This window comes from Pseudochaenichthys georgianus, chromosome 20 (assembly GCF_902827115.2).
Source record: "Pseudochaenichthys georgianus chromosome 20, fPseGeo1.2, whole genome shotgun sequence".
NCBI classification, from domain to species: domain Eukaryota; kingdom Metazoa; phylum Chordata; class Actinopteri; order Perciformes; family Channichthyidae; genus Pseudochaenichthys; species Pseudochaenichthys georgianus.
Genome location: NC_047522.1, coordinates 2,180,945 through 2,202,261, shown reverse-complemented (window position 1 = coordinate 2,202,261; position 21,317 = coordinate 2,180,945). Strand labels below are relative to the sequence as shown.

Sequence of the window (21,317 nt, the reverse complement as noted above, 5' to 3'; positions counted from 1 at the left end):
TCCCTAAATGCTAATCTACAGATGAAGGTGGGAGGTGGGATTAGTACTCATCTGAAAAAGTTATTTCCGCCTCCCTCTCCTGCCCCCTGTGGGAATCTGCATCCTCATCAGAAGCCTGCCCCTCGCTGTCCTCCTCTGACGAGCTGACGGTAAGAGGAGAGACTCTCCCTGTGTCTCTGCCCGTCAACGTGACGGTCTTAGACGGTTGCTCGGGATTACGCCGATGGAACTCCCTGATGAGCCGGGGGTCCAACACATGACGAGCTGGAACCCAACACCTCTCCTCAGGGCCGTAACCCTTCCAGTCCACCAGGTACTGGACTCCTCTTCCTCTGCGACGGGAACGAAGAAGTCGTCGGAGAGTGTACGTAGGCCCGCCGTCAATCATCCGGGGGGGTGGTGGGGGAGGGATCGCAGGAACCAAGGCACTCTCTCGGACAGGTTTGATCCTGGAAACGTGGAAGGTGGGATGGATCCGCAGAGTCCGAGGCAGTCTTAGCCTTACTGCTGCGGGATTGATTATTCTGACAATCTCAAACGGTCCAATGAATTTAGGTGCAAGTTTCTTTGAATCCACCCGTAAAGGAATATCCCGGGAGGAAAGCCATACCTTTTGGCCCACCTGGTAGACAGGTGCTTCAGAACGTCGGCGGTTGTCAGAGGAGGCGTACCGGTTGGCCGAACAGATGAGAGTTCTCCGGGCTTGATTCCAGGTCTGTCGACAACGACGGATGAAAGCCTGGACGGACGGACAGGTAACCTCCCTCTCCAGGGCCGGAAACAGAGGGGGTTGAAGCCCGTAAGCACACTGAAATGGGGACAGCTTGGTGGCCGAACTGACCAGAGTGTTGTGGGCGTACTCGACCCAGAGCAGCTGTTTAGCCCAGGCCGCTGGGTTCTTGGAGACTATACATCGTAAGGTTGTCTCCATCTCCTGGTTCTTTCTTTCTGTCTGACCGTTGGACTGCGGATGGAAACCGGATGACAGACTGACCGTGGCCCCAAGGAGCGTGCAGAATTCCCTCCAGAACACCGAGGTAAATTGAGGACCACGATCGGAAACCACATCAGTAGGCAGCCCATGGAGCCGGAACACATGGAGCAGGACCAGCTCTGCCGTCTCTTTAGCTGAGGGGAGCTTGGGTATCGGCACAAAATGAGCCATCTTACTGAATCGGTCTACCACCGTCAAGATGGCAGTGTGTCCGTTGGACGGTGGCAGACCAGTAACAAAGTCCAAAGAAATGTGAGACCAGGGGCGATGAGGGATAGGCAGAGGTCGTAGGAGACCAGCAGGAGCTTGGTGAGAAGACTTGTTCTGATTGCAAACGGGGCAGGCATTAACAAATTCCCTGGTGTCCTCCTTAAGTGTTGCCCACCAGAACCTTTGCTGGACTACCTCCCATGTGCGTTGGATCCCAGGATGGCAGGTGAGTCTGGAGTTATGAGCCAACTGGAGAACATCAGACCTCAACGTCTGCGGAACGAACAGGCGGTTCGGAGGACAGGCACTGGGTCCCGGCTGGTCCTGCTGGGCAGCCTTGACCCTCTCCTCCACCTCCCAGATGAGGGCGGCGACGAGCTGAGAAGTCGGAAGGATGGTGTCCAAGCCCCTGGGAATGTTACCTCCCTCTCCAAACTGACGAGAAAGAGCGTCAGCCTTAATGTTCCGAGAACCAGGGCGGTAGGAGAGGGAGAAATTGAACCTAGTGAAGAAAAGGGCCCATCTAGCCTGTCGGGAATTCAGTCTGCGGGCCGACCGGATGTACTCCAAATTCTTGTGGTCGGTCCACACCAGGAAAGGTTGACTGGTCCCCTCGAGCCAGTGACGCCACTCCTCCAGAGCCAACTTCACTGCTAGCAGCTCCCGGTTTCCCACATCATAATTCCTTTCCGCTGGAGTCAAACGCTTTGAAAAGAAAGCACAGGGATGGAGTTTTTGGCTGTCCATTGCTCGCTGAGACAGGATGGCTCCCACCCCCATATCAGAAGCATCCACCTCCAAAACAAACTGTCTTACAGGATCGGGTACTCGGAGGATGGGGCCGGAGGTGAACCTCGCCTTAAGGTTCTGGAATGCCTCCTCAGCCGAGGAGGACCACTGGAACATGACCTTAGAGGAGGTCAGGGCTGTGAGAGGAGCGGCCAAGGTACTGTATCCACGAATGAACCTCCGGTAGAAGTTGGCGAACCCGAGGAACTGTTGTAGCCGCTTCCGGGAATCTGGAACCGGCCAGGAAGTGACTGCATCAACCTTGGCAGGATCCATCTCGATGCTCCCTTGTCCCACGATGTATCCCAGAAAAGAGACAGAGGATGTGTGAAACTCGCACTTCTCCGTTTTAACAAACAGCGAGTTCTCGAGTAATCTCCTGAGAACCGCCTGGACGTGGTGCACGTGTTCTTTCAGTGTCTTGGAAAAGATCAGGATGTCATCCAAGTAAACAAACACGTGTCGGTCCAACATGTCTCGGAGCACATCATTTACCAACGCCTGGAATACTGCAGGGGCGTTGGTAAGCCCAAAAGGCATGACTAGGTACTCGTAGTGCCCCGAGGTGGTGTTGAAGGCGGTCTTCCACTCATCCCCCTCGCGAATACGTACCAAGTGGTATGCGTTACGCAAGTCCAGCTTCGTGAATATGGTTGCTCCCTGCAACAACTCAAATGCAGAAGAGATAAGAGGCAGTGGGTATCGATTCTTGATTGTAATGTTATTAAGACCCCGAAAGTCGATACAGGGCCTTAGGGTCTTGTCTTTCTTCTCTACAAAGAAGAACCCTGCGCCAGCAGGTGATGAGGACGGGCGAATAATCCCAGCCGCCAGAGCGTCATTGATATAAGTCTCCATGGAAACTCTTTCCGGAGCAGACAGGGAGTACAATCGACCCCTGGGAGGGCTGGTGCCGGGATGCAGGTCGATGGCACAGTCGTAGGAGAACCCAAATGCAGCACTCGAGAAACCAAGGAGAATTGGTAATATCCTTTATTGGAGATTCCACTGGATCGGAGGAATACCAACCGGGCAGTATAACGCACCGGAGGACAGCGGGCAGAAGGTGAGTCAGGGACAGGCAGAGGGTCAGGGAGTAAGCGAGGCGGTCAGCGTGGATACAGGCAGGGTCGGATAACAGGCCAGGCAGGATAGTCGAGGGACAGGCAGGATCAGGAAACAGGCAGAGCAGGCAGGTCGGGGACAGGCAGGGTCGGAACCGGGTAGGCAATCTAGTGTTGAACGCGGGAGAGACAAGCATGAGGCAAAGTACAATCTGGCAAAGAGTGTGTGTCAGGTGCGAGTTTAAATACTGGCAGAAGCTAATGGGTGCAGAAGAGAAAGAGAGTGAGTTAACGAGTGGGTGTGGAAAACAGGTGAGACAGGTGAATGGAAAACTACTGGTGAATGATGGAGCAGACTATGACAATTGTCTTTTAAAATAAAATCGCCGTACCTTATTTTACTGAAGTGAAGGATATTTGTCTCCTTAAATCACCTTTTAAATGTACTTCTTATAACATGGCATGGTGTAACATATCAAAATGTTCAGTCTCTGGTCTTGCTAGAAATGCAATGTCACTCACCTTAGAGCACTGTCTTATGAGATACTTAGCTTAGAAATCAGATTTTTGGAAAACTTAAAAACTTGTGAAAACACAGATGTACTCATGTCATCCATTTTTTTTTGTGTTTCAGATTTGGTTTACCAACGTTTTTGGTTCACAAAAGTAGTGAAATATATGAATTACACTATAGGCCTATATAAATGTGTTGTTCATGTCTATAATGAAAATGTGTAAATTAGAATTTGGAGTAAAATAGTTCTATCACTCTACTTTCACCACAGAAAAGTTACATCAGGACTGATTCATGACTTCATATTCCATACTGAGGTTCATGTAATGTGTACAAATACAAATTGAGCATTACAACTTATTTTTTTCACCCAACTATTTATGTTAACATAATAAACTGTAAAATCTCAATATTTACAATACAGGGTTCATACACTTTTTCACCAATGATTTTAAATGACTCTTTCATGTGGCTAGCATGCGCTGCCTCGCCCATATTCTAAATATCGAATATGTTACAACAGAGTTTGCATTTAGTACGTCTTGGGTCAATGTCTTTTGATAACCACAATTGGTACTTATTCTTTAGAAGCCATACATTGTTGAAACTGCACTTCCCTGGCATCTTTATATCAAATAGTAGCTCCTGTAGACTAGAGGGCGTGATTGTAAACACCTCTCACCAGCGAAATACTGCCACAGTTGCCATTTTACGTTTCATTATACGATACAGTATTTATTATCATTATAGTATTACTATTTCGGCGATTAGATAACATAAATTATATTTGATGCAACTTTATTTATATTTCCAAAACATTGGGGAAAATATTGCATTCCATGACTTTTCCAGGTTTTTAATGACCGTACGAATCCTGACAATATCAGAACTTTCTCAACCAATATTCATTATAAATGTAAAGACAGGGGGAGCAGTGCCATGGTCTTTGTCTGTCTTCCAAGACAGTGGGTCTGGCTGCTGTGTAGGTGATGGTGCATGTGCTGCTGGTGGCTGTGTCGGAGGGAGGGAAGTGTGCTAGGCGAGACTTCTTTGCTGGCTGGGTTGATCGTGATGGCTGTGGTGGAGGCCTTTGTGCTGTGGTGGAGGCCTTTGTACCGAGGTGTATCTTAATCTTGTGGCAGGCACAGATGGAGGTGGAGGCTGCTGTAGTGATGCTGGTCCTCTGGTCCTTGGTGGTGATGGCTCTGGTGAAGGCCCTTGAGCCACGGTAGATCTTGACCTGGGTGCAGGCACAGATGGAGGTTCTTGCTGCTAGGCGCAGGCAGCTGTGAAATCGGAAAGACATATAGGACAATAATTACTAAGTTCATTAAAATATAAAGTTCAAGTAGAATGTTTCTCCCCTCTCTCTATTTAACTATGTTACACCCACACAATGAAAGTACACTATTACTGTAATATTTACCTATCATCAAATGGATCCTTGTTGTTGTTGTTGTATTCTCCAGGTTCTGATGCTCCACCTCCACTGCTGCTAGTGCTACAAGTCCGCTGTGCAGAGCTGCATATTGCATTCCATGACTTTTCCAGGTTTTTAATGACTGTACGAACCCTGACAATATCAGAAATTTCTCAACCAACTATTCATTATAAATGTAAAGACAGGGTCTTTGTCTGTCTTCCAAGACAGTGGGTCTGGCTGCTGTGTAGGTGAGGGTGATGGTGCATGGCCGGGCTCGAGCATAAGGACGTCCCGTCGTAGAAAAATAGTGTCGGGGAGGATACAAAATAATTTTGGGACGAGTTAAAATAAAAATACCCTGCTAACTCTACTACAAACGGCGATGAAAATGAAACCGACTGCACATTTTGTGTAGCACAGTTATTAAACCTCCTTGTCAACATAAACACCATGATAAACACACACGCACAAAACATTCAGAAACCCTCGAAATACACACATGTAGCTACAGCTGGCTGTGCCCGCAAATGTGCGGGTCTAGCTATGTTCTGTTCGCGGGTTGAGTGATGTACAATGGCATCCCGTGGAGGAATTCTGAAATGTTTTACCGTTACATCACAAAAACGCACAGCAGAACCAGACCCTGGAGCGCCGGCCTCTTTATTTACTTACTCCTCTTCATCCCCTATGGGTGATAAGGCTGAGAAGAGAACCCTCCATCATATTTAGTCCTTAGCAATATGCTGCGCCTCTCCCCATGTAGGGATGGGTACCGAGCCCCGGTATTAAACGGGCCGGAATTATTAAAGACAGTGGTAACGTTAAGCTCCGACGTAATCTGACTTTTTATCGGTACTGGAGACATTTAAAAAATATATGTCATATGTATTATTGCTACATCCACATTATATTGCAGTTTTAGTTTCACCAACTCCGTTTCTAATATGCAATAAGACTAAAACATGCGTCTATGATGTATTTTTGAGCTTTCCAATCCAGACGAGATCTCTCTCTCCCGTCTGGGTGCGAGGGGGCGGGGCCGTTTGTAAAGGTCTCCTGACTGTGTTACAGACTGTCATCCTGGTTAGTGGTTACTCTGGGTTCTGTCTTCAGGACAGTGTTGATTTTTTTTGTTAATTGGATGAGTAATTTTCCCATTTGTGTGTTTGTTTAAATATATTTGGCCTTTGTTTATGTGATTGAATGATTTGCTCAAATAAAAAGGTTGATGAATTATCATCTAATGATTTGTATGATGTTTTATTTATGTTAAAGGTCACTTTGAATGATTTTAACTCGTGATAATGTAGAAAAACTAACATTTTAAATTCGGGACGGTCCACATTAATTTCGGGACGGCTTATATTGTATTTCGGGACGGTTCCGGGAGGATGGGGAAAAAAGTTAGTCGAGAGCCCTGGTGCATGGGCTGCTGGTGGCTGTGTCGGCGGGAGGGAGGGAGGTGTGCTAGGCGAGACTTCTTTGCTGGCTGGGTTGATCGTGATGGCTGTGGTGGAGGCCTTTGTACCGAGGTGGCCCTTGAGCCACGGTAGATCTTGACCTGGGTGCAGGCACAGGTGGAGGTTCTTGCTGCTAGGCCCAGATAGCTGTGAAATCGGAAAGAAATATAGGACAATATTTACTACTAAGTTCATTAAAATATAAAGTTCAAGTGGAATGTTTCTCAAGCACAAATAACAATGCACAACTCAAAATAAAATGGGGAGCAGGGCTCGCAATTAACGATGTCCCGATGCCCATACAAATTCCTATTGGGACACAAATCTATTTTGTCTGGGACTATTTCGGGACAGTAAAAAAAAAATTAAAAGTAAACTTCAAAATGGGTGTTATTTGCAAAGTCATTGGGCTGTCAAATCATAGAATGCATTCTACTTCATCCACTCTGCTGCTGACTGCTGCTAGACTCGCGCCAATGCAACGCTCACGACAGTTAAAAACAGAAGAAAGAAATGCTGAGGTGGTTGAATAAACAGCCCCCTGTAGCAAGCCCCAATTCTGCCGACTCCCGAAACTAAAACATCCCAAGTCCTGGTCATGATGCACCGTCTTCCATTGTGGTAAATTAGTTAATTTGTCACAGTCTTAAGGAGAACCCAAATGCAGCACTCGAGAAACCAAGGAGAATTGGTAATATCCTTTATTGGAGATTCCACTGGATCGGAGGAATACCTACCGGGCAGTATGACGCACCGGAGGACAGCGGGCAGAAGGTGAGTCAGGGACAGGCAGAGGGTCAGGGAGTAAGCGAGGCAGTCAGCGTGGATACAGGCAGGGTCGGATAACAGGCCAGGCAGGATAGTCGAGGGACAGGCAGGATCAGGAAACAGGCAGAGCAGGCAGGTCGGGGACAGGCAGGGTCGGAACCGGGTAGGCAATCTAGTGTTGAAAGGCGGGAGAGACAAGCATGAGGCAAAGTACAATCTGGCAAAGAGTGTGTGTCAGGTGCGAGTTTAAATACTGGCAGAAGCTAATGGGTGCAGAAGAGAAAGAGAGTGAGTTAACGAGTGGGTGTGGAAAACAGGTGAGACAGGTGAATGGAAAACTACTGGTGAATGATGGAGCAGACTATGACAGAACCCCCCCCTTAATGGACGGCTCCTGACGTCCCTAAATGCTAATCTACAGATGAAGGTGGGAGGTGGGATTAGTACTCATCTGAAAAAGTTCTTTCCGCCTCCCTCTCCTGCCCCCTGTGGGAATCTGCATCTTCATCAGAAGCCTGCCCCTCGCTGTCCTCCTCTGACGAGCTGACGGTAAGAGGAGAGACTCTCCCTGTGTCTCTGCCCGTCAACGTGACGGTCTTAGACGGTTGCTCGGGATTACGCCGATGGAACTCCCTGATGAGCCGGGGGTCCAACACATGACGAGCTGGAACCCAACACCTCTCCTCAGGGCCGTAACCCTTCCAGTCCACCAGGTACTGGACTCCTCTTCCTCTGCGACGGGAACGAAGAAGTCGTCGGAGAGTGTACGTAGGCCCGCCGTCAATCATCCGGGGGGGTGGTGGGGGAGGGATCGCAGGAACCAAGGCAATCTCTCGGACAGGTTTGATCCTGGAAACGTGGAAGGTGGGATGGATCCGCAGAGTCCGAGGCAGTCTTAGCCTTACTGCTGCGGGATTGATTATTCTGACAATCTCAAACGGTCCAATGAATTTAGGTGCAAGTTTCTTTGAATCCACCCGTAAAGGAATATCCCGGGAGGAAAGCCATACCTTTTGGCCCAACTGGTAGACAGGTGCTTCAGAACGTCGGCGGTTGGCAGAGGAGGCGTACCGGTTGGCCGAACAGACGAGAGTTCTCCGGGCTTGATTCCAGGTCTGTCGACAACGACGGATGAAAGCCTGGACGGACGGACAGGTAACCTCCCTCTCCAGGGCCGGAAACAGAGGGGGTTGAAGCCCGTAAGCACACTGAAATGGGGACAGCTTGGTGGCCGAACTGACCAGAGTGTTGTGGGCGTACTCGACCCAGAGTAGCTGTTTAGCCCAGGCCGCTGGGTTCTTGGAGACTATACATCGTAAGGTTGTCTCCATCTCCTGGTTCTTTCTTTCTGTCTGACCGTTGGACTGCGGATGGAAACCGGATGACAGACTGACCGTGGCCCCAAGGAGCGTGCAGAATTCCCTCCAGAACACCGAGGTAAATTGAGGACCACGATCGGAAACCACATCAGTAGGCAGCCCATGGAGCCGGAACACATGGAGCAGGACCAGCTCTGCCGTCTCTTTAGCTGAGGGGAGCTTGGGTATCGGCACAAAATGAGCCATCTTACTGAATCGGTCTACCACCGTCAAGATGGCAGTGTGTCCGTTGGACGGTGGCAGACCAGTAACAAAGTCCAAAGAAATGTGAGACCAGGGGCGATGAGGGATAGGCAGAGGTCGTAGGAGACCAGCAGGAGCTTGGTGAGAAGACTTGTTCTGATTGCAAACGGGGCAGGCATTAATAAATTCCCTGGTGTCCTCCTTAAGTGTTGCCCACCAGAACCTTTGCTGGACTACCTCCCATGTGCGTTGGATCCCAGGATGGCAGGTGAGTCTGGAGTTATGAGCCAACTGGAGAACATCAGACCTCAACGTCTGCGGAACGAACAGGCGGTTCGGAGGACAGGCACTGGGTCCCGGCTGGTCCTGCTGGGCAGCCTTGACCCTCTCCTCCACCTCCCAGATGAGGGCGGCGACGAGCTGAGAAGTCGGAAGGATGGTGTCCAAGCCCCTGGGAATGTTACCTCCCTCTCCAAACTGACGAGAAAGAGCGTCAGCCTTAATGTTCCGAGAACCAGGGCGGTAGGAGAGGGAGAAATTGAACCTAGTGAAGAAAAGGGCCCATCTAGCCTGTCGGGAATTCAGTCTGCGGGCCGACCGGATGTACTCCAAATTCTTGTGGTCGGTCCACACCAGGAAAGGTTGACTGGTCCCCTCGAGCCAGTGACGCCACTCCTCCAGAGCCAACTTCACTGCTAGCAGCTCCCGGTTTCCCACATCATAATTCCTTTCCGCTGGAGTCAAACGCTTTGAAAAGAAAGCACAGGGATGGAGTTTTTGGCTGTCCATTGCTCGCTGAGACAGGATGGCTCCCACCCCCATATCAGAAGCATCCACCTCCAAAACAAACTGTCTTACAGGATCGGGTACTCGGAGGATGGGGCCGGAGGTGAACCTCGCCTTAAGGTTCTGGAATGCCTCCTCAGCCGAGGAGGACCACTGGAACATGACCTTAGAGGAGGTCAGGGCTGTGAGAGGAGCGGCCAAGGTACTGTATCCACGAATGAACCTCCGGTAGAAGTTGGCGAACCCGAGGAACTGTTGTAGCCGCTTCCGGGAATCTGGAACCGGCCAGGAAGTGACTGCATCAACCTTGGCAGGATCCATCTCGATGCTCCCTTGTCCCACGATGTATCCCAGAAAAGAGACAGAGGATGTGTGAAACTCGCACTTCTCCGTTTTAACAAACAGCGAGTTCTCGAGTAATCTCCTGAGAACCGCCTGGACGTGGTGCACGTGTTCTTTCAGTGTCTTGGAAAAGATCAGGATGTCATCCAAGTAAACAAACACGTGTCGGTCCAACATGTCTCGGAGCACATCATTTACCAACGCCTGGAATACTGCAGGGGCGTTGGTAAGCCCAAAAGGCATGACTAGGTACTCGTAGTGCCCCGAGGTGGTGTTGAAGGCGGTCTTCCACTCATCCCCCTCGCGAATACGTACCAAGTGGTACGCGTTACGCAAGTCCAGCTTCGTGAATATGGTTGCTCCCTGCAACAACTCAAATGCAGAAGAGATAAGAGGCAGTGGGTATCGATTCTTGATTGTAATATTATTAAGACCCCGAAAGTCGATACAGGGCCTTAGGGTCTTGTCTTTCTTCTCTACAAAGAAGAACCCTGCGCCAGCAGGTGATGAGGACGGGCGAATAATCCCAGCCGCCAGAGCGTCATTGATATAAGTCTCCATGGAAACTCTTTCCGGAGCAGACAGGGAGTACAATCGACCCCTGGGAGGGCTGGTGCCGGGATGCAGGTCGATGGCACAGTCGTAGGGCCGGTGTGGTGGTAGGGAAGTAGCCCTCGACTTGCTGAATACTTCCTTGAAGTCCAGATATTCCGGTGGAACTCCTGTAACATCCAGAACTTGGCTGGGGTTCCCCGAGCGTTGAGGCGCGGCAGCCTGTTTCAGACAGATCTGATGACAAGAGGGGCTCCATCCCAAAATGGCTCCCGTCTCCCAGTCAATGTTAGGGTTGTGGCGGCGGAGCCATGGGTAACCCAGGATAAGCGGGATATGTGGAGACCGGAGAACATGAAACTGAATAGTCTCGTGATGGTTCCCAGACAGGAGCATGTGAACGGGTACAGTCTGATGAGTCACTGTCCCCAGCAGGTGACCGTCTAAGGCGTTGGCTGGAACTGGGCGAGATAAGGGAACCCGGTCTATACCCAACTGCAGCATAAGCTCTTCATCCATAATACTCGCGTCCGAACCAGAGTCAATAAAAACTGCAAGAGCCTGAGAGCTATCCGGCAATAGCAACCTGGCGTGGCTCAATGGTCTCTGAGTGGGAACAAATCCAGGGGTTTGGCTCACCAGTATGTTCCCCATTACTGCTGAGCCTTGCCTTTTACCGGGCAGTGAGAAACGAAATGGCCGGCCCGGCCGCAGTAGAGACACAGGTTACGACGTCTGCGATGCTCACGTTCCTCCAAAGTGAGGTTGGTGCGACCCACCTGCATGGGCTCATCCCCCCCTGGTTGCGGCTCTGGAGTGAGGTGAGGAGTCGCAGCCAAACTCGGACGTCGGGGCGCCCAGGCATGTTGAACTTCCGCCGATCGTCGCTCCCGTCTCCGTGTCTGGATGCGCCGATCCATGCGGGAAGTCAGTTCAATCAACCCATCCAGTGAATTGGGCAAATCAAACGACACAAGCTCATCTTTGATGTAATCCGCCAACCCACGCAGATAGGCGTCACACTGGGCTGCAGAATTCCAGTTGCTGAGGCGGCTCCGGGTGCGAAACTCAATGGCATCCACTATAGATCCATTACCCTGGCTCAGGTTCAATAGTCCTCCTGCAGCGTCTGGACCCACAGACACGGGTCCAAACACCTTGCGCAGCTCCGCAGAAAAAGCGGGGAACGAAGAGCAGGCGGGTGTTTGTTGCTCCCATTCCGCTGTGCCCCACAGTCGGGCTTTCCCAGTCAAATGATTGACCGTGAACGCCACACGAGCAGCTTCAGAAGCGAAAGTGTGTGGCTGCAGTGCAAACAGGATAGAACAGTTCGTAAGAAACGGGCTGCAGCCCTCCGGTTCCCCGGCGTAGCGCTCCGGAGTTCCCACCCGAGGCTCCGGGGTAAATCCCATCAGAGGTGATGCAGAAGCGGGTGTCGACGGCATAGGAAGAGGCGCTGGAGCGGCCACTCCTGCCACTAGCTGCTGCACAGTAGCCGTTAGCTGCTGTAGCTGCGCAGCTAAATAGGTTAGCGTCTGGTCATGTGAAGATGTAGCATGATGAGCCTCGGTGGCCAGGGCGGCTATCGAGGCTTCCTGCCTCTGGAGAGCGTCCTCAACTCTCTCGAAACGGTCTCTTGGTGAAGAGGAGTGCGCTGGGTCCATGTTCTGGCCAGATTGTTCTGTCACAGTCTTAAGGAGAACCCAAATGCAGCACTCGAGAAACCAAGGAGAATTGGTAATATCCTTTATTGGAGATTCCACTGGATCGGAGGAATACCTACCGGGCAGTATAACGCACCGGAGGACAGCGGGCAGAAGGTGAGTCAGGGACAGGCAGAGGGTCAGGGAGTAAGCGAGGCAGTCAGCGTGGATACAGGCAGGGTCGGATAACAGGCCAGGCAGGATAGTCGAGGGACAGGCAGGATCAGGAAACAGGCAGAGCAGGCAGGTCGGGGACAGGCAGGGTCGGAACCGGGTAGGCAATCTAGTGTTGAACGCGGGAGAGACAAGCATGAGGCAAAGTACAATCTGGCAAAGAGTGTGTGTCAGGTGCGAGTTTAAATACTGGCAGAAGCTAATGGGTGCAGAAGAGAAAGAGAGTGAGTTAACGAGTGGGTGTGGAAAACAGGTGAGACAGGTGAATGGAAAACTACTGGTGAATGATGGAGCAGACTATGACATAATTAGTCTTAAGTGCCAATGTTAGTGCTAACTAACGCTAGCAACTGAAGTGTGCCTTACAATGCATACAAACGTCCTAAAATGCGATGTCATGTTCTTTTGAAGTTTGTGAAAATGATGTGAAATACAGTTGATCAGAATAAGAGGTGTAGCCTATCATTTTTGTATTTTCTTTGTCAGCCAGTCAGTGAGCAGGCTAAAATCTTTAGCTGCAAAAACGTAAGGCATTTAGCTTTTCATCTTTTTTTAGTGTTTTACTTTTTTTGGGTCAAGAACGTCAGTCAGATTGGGTGACGATTAGAAAGGGGGTCGCAAGGTAATTTTAGTTTGTCAATCAACTCTGGTATGACAATAATGTGTCATGTTAGAGAGAGTAATGTTCCAGTTGTGTTTGTGCCTAGGGGGGGGGGGGGTGGTGAATGATTGAGAGCAAGATGATTGACATTCATGAATGAAGATAGAAGATCAATTTATATTCCTATAGTACTACTGACGACTTGTGAGGATAACTTGTAATTAGAACTGAAAACAGATACATTTATTAAACTGTATTATGGAACTTCTGTTTTTTTATTATCATTCATACCACTTTTATTGCCAGACAGAGGGTTCCGATCATAAAACACAGAGACCATACAGCCATACCGTATTGAATTGAAAAATACAAATCAGAATTCTTCAATGTTGACATGACAATGATAAATTAGTGTGGATATTGAGAAACAATAGAAAAACATGTCTTAAATCAACTCTCTTCCCTTCTACTCTAGGAGAGGCAACAGATCAGACTAATATTCATATGTTTAAAAGAATAAGTATTTTAAACATACATGGTGGACCAGAGTCTATGGTGTGATGATTAAGTGACAAAAAAGTATCAAATTATATGTATTCTGCATAATTGGGGGGGCAACGATACAAATTTAAATTTGGGACTCTGCTGGTTATATCCGGGACAATACAAAGTAGAATTCGGGACAGTTGTGGGACACTGAAGAAAAAAGTTAATTTTGAGCCCTGATGGGGAGGTGGGACAGGAGTCTCTCTCTCTTTCTCTTACAAACTATTTAACTAAACCCACACAATGAAAGTACACTATTACTGTAATATTTACATTTACCTATCTTCAAATGGATCCTTGTTGTTGTTGCTGTATTCTCCAGGTTCTGATGCTCCATCTCCACTGCTGCTAGTGCTACAAGTCCGCTGTGCAGAGCTGGTAATCAGATAATAAGCCTGTTGAACAGGAGAAAAGAATGAAGCAGAGGGAAAGTTGCTGCCGTTTGTGTGGTTGTCCTAGCCAGAATTTATTAAACCCATTAATAAATACACTTACAAATTATATCCGTTTTCTCTATTTATGTATCTCTGCGTTGTGTTGTGTGGTCGAATGAATATGACTTCCTTCTTGCCAACCAGCTTTATTATCTGTGCAAACAGAATATAAGGAAATGGCTTCACCAGCGTTCTACCTCAATACTTCTCCTCAGTGAGGCCTGAAGCTAACTGAGAATGTAAAAATACATTTAGCCAATCAAAATAACTATGTCTGACATATTTCGTTTTCTATTAAAAAATGGACATAAATCCACATGCCATATTATGACTTTCATGAGGGATTAAAGCCTTTTTCATTTACAGTATATAATAGAGTGATAACAGATAACACACACAACCCGACTGTACTCACTTTAACATGGCTGTTGTACAGGCACAATATTAGCATAGCATTAGCGCTTTAGCTTTTAAATAATATGAACAATTATGACCTTAGACCAACATTTCACATATTTATACAAACAGAATAAACTTGAAATGTAAGCCAGACTAGTGCACGGGACAGATACACATAGTAGAGCTACATTATCCAGGGAGCCTGTGTTAAAGAAGCTAGCGGACGCTATTATCCATTAGCCACACGCTAGTGGCGTAGCTCACAGAATGACATTAAAGTTAACTACACATAAAACAGTTTCAAAGACACTTCTTAGATCGAAATATGACATAATCTGTGTACACACTACTAACCTGTTGAACAGGAGAAATGAATGAAGCAGAGGGAAAGTTGCTGCCATGTGTCTGTCGTCTGTGGTCTTCTTCTTCTTCTCTCAGACCATTCCGTTCTCTAACGCTAAACCTGAAGTGAGGCTAAGAACGGCGAATTTAAATATAACAATACCATTATCACTCCTAGTGGTGACTTTATGAACTGCAAACAAATTATAACATTATAAAATGCCTTTAAGGCGGCACACTGTTTGAAGCGCTGCACATTATATAAACTAACGCTACTAACGGCAACGACATTAACTGCAAACAGTCGTGACTTGTGTGAAGTGTAACATTAAACAATATATTAACATATTAAATACAACATTTATGACACCACTCGTTCCACTCAGTAACCCTCTTTGTTCTAAGACATGTGATAGTCTATACACTATCATCTTCTCCATCCATTTACACAAGTGTGATGTTACTGGGTAATGATCACTTCCTATGGTACAGGCACTTTTTACATACCATTCACACGATTTAACTAAACTATCCGTCACAAGTATGAGGTCCAAACATGATTGTGTCCCCCTATTCAGGTCTATTCTTGTTTTTTGTCCATCATTAAGGCAAAAACAATGCCCTGTGAAAAAGTATCTCTTTAGCCCTTTCCAAAGTCCTTTAAAAACTCATGCAGCAGTTGCATCTCAAAAGGCCTTAAGGGAAGGTTTTGTGACATTTTAAGGCGTAACCTTTGACATTTAGTTGGACCAGAGGCATCAATCTGCATGTACTTTCCGAGCCGGATCCAACAAGACCAAGCTTAAAGCCCTCGGACATTCCTTTGCACCGTCGAGGGTACTGTCGACATGCACATTTGACCTCTGACCTCGATTTTGACCTTGTTCGAAGGTCGCAGGGTCCCCACATTTTGCACGCGGGTTCCACACAAGTTAAGCAACACACTCTCAAAGTCTCGGAGCGCCACACACCTTTTTTCAATTTTGTTCATGTTCTACTCCTCCCCCACCACAAGCCTGTCAGACCCTTAGCTTATGAGAGGATTTTGTGATACAGTTTGACATTTAATTGAATAAACATGCCCTCGAGGGTCAGAACCGACCATGGGGACGAAAACAACTCTGTCTGCCTATTGATGAGCATCTTCAGATGCTCTCACAGAGGCAGTGCTCTCCGTGGAAGAAGCACCCACAACCAGAGAATAGAACGGCTCTGGGGTGACCTGTGGCGAGGTGTGAGCAATGTCTATTACGACCTCTTCAACTTCCTGGAGAGTGAAGGCATAATAGACATAGACAATGAAATGCACATGTGGGCCCTGCATTATGTCTATCTCCCGCGCATAAACCATGACCTACGGGGTTTTTGGAGCAGTGGAACAATCATGGGTTGAGGACCGAAAGACACCAGAGTCCCACACAACTTTTTGTCCAAGGTTGCCTGGAACGGCAGGGCCAGACCACTTCTGCCATGCAGAGCCTCTTTGGTGGAGGACAAGGAGATGGTCAGGAGGAGCCAGACAGAGAGGGTAGAGCTGATGCAGGAGAGGATGCTCAGGAGGAGCCAGACAGAGAGGGTAGAGCTGATGCAGGAGAGGATGCTCAGGAGGAGCCAGACAGAGAGGGTAGAGCTGATGCAGGAGAGGATGCTCAGGAGGAGCCAGAGAGAGAGAGTAGAGCTGATGCAGAGTAGAGGATGCTCAGGAGGAGCCAGAGACAGAGAGGGTAGAGCTGATGCAGGAGAGGATGCTCAGGAGGAGCCAGAGAGAGAGGGTAAAGCTGATGCAGAGTAGAGGATGCTCAGGAGGAGCCAGAGAGAGAGGGTGGAGCTGATGCAGGAGAGGATGCTCAGGAGGAGCCAGAGAGGGTCACCGTACCTTGAAACCAGCACCTGCTCAGCGATGAGGACATGGAGCAACTCACCGCAGGTTGATCCTCTTGCTGGTCGTAGAGGAGATCTTGGACGTCATCCAGAATATACTGTCATTCATGGCAACATTGAATGTTGTCTGATTTCGTCACGGACACATGTTTCCCAGCGGCTCCCCGCAGGCTGTTCTTTGGCCTTTGAACTCACACTAATTGCCTTTTTTAAAACTACTACTTTGCACATTTTTCTAGTGTGTCGTGTATATATGTGTGTACCTATGTTTTTATGTTGTAGTATTCGAGTGAATTTTCCTTAAATAAATTACTTTGTTTAAACAATGGTCTCTGTCATTGATGTTGTGCAGTTATAGCCCCGCTTGTGGCAACCACTCCTTGCTTCACATGACAATGATTGATTTGTATATATCGAATTGCTATTTTTGCCATTATTGTATTGTTATTAGTGCTTTTGCAGGGAATTATTATTATTATTATTACTTTAAATCTCATAGATATTAACACTATTAATACATATGGCTGAAATAATCATCATCATTAATTGTTTTGTGATATTATGTCCCTCTTGTTTTCATATATATATATATTAGGGCTGTCAAACGATTACAATTTTTAATCAGATTAATCACAGCTTAAAAATTAATTAATCATGATTAATCACCATTCGAACTATGTCCAAAATATGCCATTTATTTATGTATATTGTTGTGGGAATGGAAAGATAAATGAAAGAAGGCGGATATATCCATTTAACATACGTATGTATGTTTATTGTAACATTGTTCTGTGTGACAGCCCACACACCTATCAATCATCAAACCGTGGGGTCTTATTTCATTACGTGTTGATTTCTATCAACACGTAATGTTGTATCGATGTATATATAGATGTACTTCAGCAAACATATTCTCCGTCGGGACTTCCTGCAACAACATCACGCCGTTATCTTGATTCTGATTGGCCAGAAGACATTATCAAAGATGTTCTATTGCGAAGACAATCACTACGTGACAAAAGTTTTCAAAACCGTTTCTAGTCCTCGGTATTTCCAGACAAGTGGCTACTGAAATCAATCTTACTAACTGCTGTCTGTGCAATTTACTCCGCGAGTTGGTGGACTTTATTTTGCTTACTTTAACATCATTTTTCATGGTGGGGGCTAAGCCATTTCTTGGTATGACTGTAGCCTATCTCAGCGCTGGAAAGAGGGTTACTGAGTGGAACGAGTGGTGTCATAAATGTTGTATTTAATATGTTAATATATTGTTTAATGTTACACTTCACACAAGTCACGACTGTTTGCAGTTAATGTCGTTGCCGTGTGTAACGTTAGTTTATATAATGTGCAGCGCTTCAAACAGTGTGCTGCCTTAAAGGCATTTTATAATGTTATAATTTGTTTGCAGTTCATAAAGTCACCACTAGGAGTGCTAATGGTATTGTTATCTTTAAATTCGCCGTTCTTAGCCTCACTTCCGGTTTAGCGTTAAAGAAACCATATGTCTATGAAAGAAACCGCATGGTCTGAAAGAAGAAGAAGAAGAAGAAGAAGAAGAAGAAGAAGAAGAAGAAGAAGACACATGGCAGCAACTTTCCCTCTGCTTCATTCATTTCTCCTGTTCAACAGGTTAGTAGTGTGTACACAGATTATGTCATATTTCGGTCTGAGAACTGAAACGTTTTTCTGTCGCAATATTATCGTTGAGCAAACTTAACTAGCATCACTATCTGCTAACGTTAGCTTTAGCCTTCGTTTTCTATTAGTTAAGTATATATCTTGTACTTGTAGTAAAAGTAGAAGTACCCAGGTCTTGTACTTGAGTTAAAGTAGAAGTACCAGAATGTAGGAACAATCCTGCAATCAAAATGTTCCTCAAGTGAAAGTAGAAAAGTATTCTCATCAAAATATAGTGAAAATAGCGACAGTAAAAGTAGTCGTTGTGCAGATTTGTCCATTTCAGAATAATATATCTGATATGTTTTATAATGATTGATCATGAAAGTGTTCTCCAAGCTGGTGAAGGTGCAGCTAGTCTGAAGTACTTTGTAGACTGCAGGGTAGCTGGTGACTTTACTCCAGGTGGAACTAAAGTCTGATTCAACACTTGGTTAGATTTCACATCATTCATCCACATCTGTAAAGTAACTAAAGGTATTAATACATGTAGTGGAGGAAAAGTACACCATGTACCTCTGAACTGTAGTGGATTAGAAGTACAAAGTAGCAAAAGAAACATTGAAATACTTAAATAAAGTACAAGTATCTCAAAATTGTACCCAAGTAGTACTTGAGTTTATGAACTTAGTTACTTTACACCAGTGGCTATAAAGATAGAAAGACTAAGCCTTGCACAGAGGCATGAAAATACATTTTCAAAATGCTCAACAGTGCTGCCAAAATGTTAAACTCACTGCTACACAATTAAAATAAACGCTTTTATATATATTTATATTAGATGTGACTCTTTGGCGTTTCTGTTATTAGTACCTGCTGCTTTAGTTGTTCTGACTGCTAAAATCATCTGTTATTCCTAATTTTAAAGCCGATATTCCGTGGGGTCCGGGATCCTTGACACCTTTTTCATACCTGATGAGTTTGCATCCCTGTATCTGTTATCACCGTATTATATACTGTAAATGAAAACGGCTTTAATCCCTCATGAAAGTCATAATATGGCATGTGGATTTATGTCCATTTGATTAGAAAACGAAATATGTCAGACATAGTTATTTTGATTGGCTAAATGTATTTTTACATTCTCAGTTAGCTTCAGGCCTCACTGAGGAGAAGTATTGAGGTAGAACGCTGGTGAAGCCATTTCCTTATATTCTGTTTGCACAGATAATAAAGCTGGTTGGCAAGAAGGAAGTCATATTCATTCGACCACACAACACAACGCAGAGATACATAAATAGAGAAAACGGATATAATTTGTAAGTGTATTTATTAATGGGTTTAATAAATTCTGGCTAGGACAACCACACAAACGGCAGCAACTTTCCCTCTGCTTCATTCTTTTCTCCTGTTCAACAGGCTTATTATCTGATTACCAGCTCTGCACAGCGGACTTGTAGCACTAGCAGCAGTGGAGATGGAGCATCAGAACCTGGAGAATACAGCAACAACAACAAGGATCCATTTGAAGATAGGTAAATGTAAATATTACAGTAATAGTGTACTTTCATTGTGTGGGTTTAGTTAAATAGTTTGTAAGAGAGAGAGAGAGACTCCTGTCCCACCTCCCCACCAGGGCTCAAAATTAACTTTTTTCCTCAGTGTCCCACAACTGTCCCGAATTCTACTTTGTATTGTCCCGGATATAACCAGCAGTGTCCCAAATTTAAATTTGTATCGTCGCCCCCCCAATTATGCAGAATACATATAATTTGATACTTTTTTGTCACTTAATCATCACACCATAGACTCTGGTCCACCATGTAAGTTTAAAATACTTATTCTTTTAAACATATGAATATTAGTCTGATCTGTTGCCTCTCCTAGAGTAGAAGGGAAGAGAGTTTTAAGACATGTTTTTCGATTGTTTCTCAATATCCAGACTAATTTATCATTGTCATGTCAACATTGAAGAATTCTGATTTGTATTTTTCAATTCAATACGGTATGGCTGTATGGTCTCTGTGTTTTATGATCGGAACCCTCTATCTGGCAATAAAAGTGGTATGAATGATAATAAAAAAACAGAAGTTCCATAATACAGTTTAATAAATGTATCTGTTTTCAGTTCTAATTACAAGTTATCCTCACAAGTCGTCAGTAGTACTATAGGAATATAAATTGATCTTCTATCTTCATTCATGAATGTCAATCATCTTGCTCTCACTCACTCACCCCCCCCCCCCCCCCCCCCCCCTAGGCACAAACACAACTGGAACATTACTCTCTCTAACATGACACATTATTGTCATACCAGAGTTGATTGACAAACTAAAATTACCTTGCGACCCCCTTTCTAATCGTCACCCAATCTGACTGACATTCTTGACCAAAAAAAAGTAAAACACTAAAAAAAGATGAAAAGCTAAATGCCTTACGTTTTTGCAGCTAAAGATTCTAGCCTGCTCACTGACTGGCTGACAAAGAAAATACAAAAATGATAGGCTACACCTCTTATTCTGATCAACTGTATTTCACATCATTTTCACAAACTTCAAAAGAACATGACACCGCATTTTAGGACGTTTGTATGCATTGTAAGGCACACTTCAGTTGCTAGCGTTAGTTAGCACTAACATTGGCACTTAAGACTAATTAACTAATGTACCACAATGGAAGACGGTGCATCATGACCAGGACTTGGGATGTTTTAGTTTCGGGAGTCGGCAGAATTGGGGCTTGCTACAGGGGGCTGTTTATTCAACCACCTCAGCATTTCTTTCTTCTGTTTTTAACTGTCGTGAGCGTTGCATTGGCGCGAGTCTAGCAGCAGTCAGCAGCAGAGTGGATGAAGTAGAATGCATTCTATGATTTGACAGCCCAATGACTTTGCAAATAACACCCATTTTGAAGTTTACTTTTAATTTTTTTTTTACTGTCCCGAAATAGTCCCAGACAAAATAGATTTGTGTCCCAGTAGGAATTTGTATGTGCATCGGGACATCGTTAATTGCGAGCCCTGCTCCCCATTTTATTTTGAGTTGTGCATTGTTATTTGTGCTTGAGAAACATTCCACTTGAACTTTATATTTTAATGAACTTAGTAGTAAATATTGTCCTATATTTCTTTCCGATTTCACAGCTATCTGGGCC

The 21,317-nt window shown here is 45.9% G+C and overlaps 1 long non-coding RNA gene across 1 annotated transcript; it reads right to left on the bottom strand.

Annotated features, from left to right (window-relative positions):
* Positions 1–6,233: 6,233 nt before the first annotated feature.
* LOC139435892 (uncharacterized) lies at positions 6,234–14,749 on the bottom strand. The gene is made up of 3 exons (XR_011645102.1): positions 14,676–14,749; positions 13,768–14,075; positions 6,234–6,601 (listed from the first exon to the last, which is right to left on the bottom strand). It is a non-coding gene; the product is annotated as an uncharacterized lncRNA (long non-coding RNA).
* Between the last annotated feature and the right edge of the window lie 6,568 nt (positions 14,750–21,317).